The 2321-nt window shown below is 30.9% G+C and overlaps 1 pseudogene; it reads right to left on the bottom strand.

Moving 5' to 3' along the window:
* Positions 1–476: 476 nt before the first annotated feature.
* Positions 477–2321, bottom strand: LOC145627740 (uncharacterized; annotated as a pseudogene).

The raw sequence follows: 2321 nt of genomic DNA, 5'->3' as shown, positions 1-2321 counted from the left end.
ATTTTATGTCATTGTGCAAAATTTCTTTAAGCAACTTCAACTCCACAAATAATTCATTCCCATCAATATCTGATTTTTCATTACACATAAGTGCATTTTAAAAATTCAAACAAGAGGATTTCAAACTTAAATCATCCAATGACTTCATCCTTTGAGGAGTGAATAAGAAACCAAAAATATTTTCATATTCCTCAAATTGCTCAAATCTTTTATAAAGAGAACTAATAGCTTGATCAACAATATAAAGAAAGTAATCAACTCTAAATGATTCTTCTGTAGATAGAGGAGCATTTGATGAAGTGCTTGGATTCTCATCAAAATGTTTTTTTCTTTTAATTTCACGTTTTTGGGGAAATATAGGATCAATATCCATTTCAATAGCAATGTCCTTAGCCTTACTCAAAGCATCATAAAAACCAGTTTCTCTATACCCCTCAAAAAAAGAAATCAACCCTCTTATTTTTTTAATAGCCACATCAATAAGCATATCCTTTGATTGTAATAGCTTGCTTACTAATTAAATTAATTGCAAATAATATTTCATACCAAATTACTATTGCAATTAAAAACTCAAAATCACCAAGCTCATTATTTGCTAAGGATTTAGCTTCACTCTTTATATTGTAATCCTTATCATTGCTATCGGCTACTTGAAGTAAAGCTTCTCGTATATCTGACATTTGAAATCTAATAGCCTTAACACTTTCAACACGACTTTCCCAACGAGTAGATGAAAAAGACTTAACAGTTAGTCCTTTTACATTGTCTTTCAAGATTTTCCATCACTTAGTAGAAGCTGTAAAAATTGTATATATACGTTGGATGACTCCAAAAAAGTCTCTAGCTTTACTACATGTGTTAGCCATATTACATAATGTCAAGTTTAAACTATGACAACCACAAGGAGTATAAAAAGCATTAGAATTTAAATCCAAAAATTTCTTTTGAACTCCTTGATGTTTTCCTTTCATATTAGATCCATTATCATAGCCTTGTCCTCGCACATCCATTATATCAAGATCAAGATTTTTCAATTCATTCTGTAAAACATCAAAAAGGCCTTGGCCAGTTGTATCATTTACATTCAAAAATCCTAAGAAAGATTCCTCAATGCAAACATTACAATTAGAGACATTCACATATCTTAATATCAATGACATTTGCTCTTGATGGCTAATGTCGGGAGTACAATCAAGAATTACCGAGAAATATTTTGCTTGCTTTATCTTTGTAATGATTTCATTTTTTATTGCAGAACCAAGCAAAAGTATTAACTCGTTTTGAATTGTATGACCTAAATAATGAAAGTGAATATCATTATTAGTTATACGGTTGACATGTTCTTGAATGATTGGGTCAAACTCGGCCAACATTTCAATCAAGCCCAAAAAATTACCATTACTTTTTTGGTATAGTTTCCCATTTGAACCACGAAAGGCTAGATTATGTTTGGCAAGAAATTTGACAATTGAAATAATTCTTTGCATTACTTTCTTCCAATTGTCTTTTTCTTTTTCAATTAGCATTTGAGTCGTCTTATCAATAGTTTGATTCTTTTGAAACCTAAGACGCAACTCATACCAAGTAGTCATATTCTTAACATGATCTATGCTTGTCTCATGCTCTTTAAGTCTAAAGCCTACATGCCCCCAATATGAAAATCCTTCATTTGTCAATTGTCCTCTTCTCATACCTTTTTTAAATATTTTACAGCAAAAACAATAGACTCTATCAAGCTCTTTGGAATAAACAAGCCAATCCCTATCACATTTCTCACCGTTTGATAAAACTCTAGTATACAAATAAGCCGTAAATCGTCTTGAAGATTTATCTTTAGGACCTTTCACAATAGAATTATCTCTTTTAGGACCATTTTTCACTAATAAATCAATCATTTTAGAATCAAGACCACCCCAAACTCTAGGATCATATATATTAGGCACATAACTAGTTTCACGGTGATTAACATTATCATTATCAGAAGGCATATCATCAATATTTTCAGCATTATTATCATTTTCAATAGGCACATCATCAACATTGCAATTAACACTAGGCACATCATCAAAAATATTATCCACATCATCAACATTCTCCGCAATAGGCATATCACTAACAAGATCAACATTAACATTATTAATATCATCAACATCAACATTATTATTCTCAAAAGGGACATCATCAACGGGCTCAACAAGAGGAACTTGAGGTTCTTTTATAACGAATTTGTCAAGAGAACCTTTTTGAGAATTAATTAACACTTCTAATTTTCTCTTTTTGTTACGCTTTTGAGACCCAGATTCATACTTTCTAGGAGGCAT

This window comes from Chenopodium album, chromosome 4 (assembly GCF_948465745.1).
Source record: "Chenopodium album chromosome 4, dcCheAlbu1.1, whole genome shotgun sequence".
NCBI lineage: Eukaryota > Viridiplantae > Streptophyta > Magnoliopsida > Caryophyllales > Amaranthaceae > Chenopodium > Chenopodium album.
Note: the sequence above shows the minus strand (reverse complement) of the source record. Positions and strands in the feature narration are given on the sequence as shown.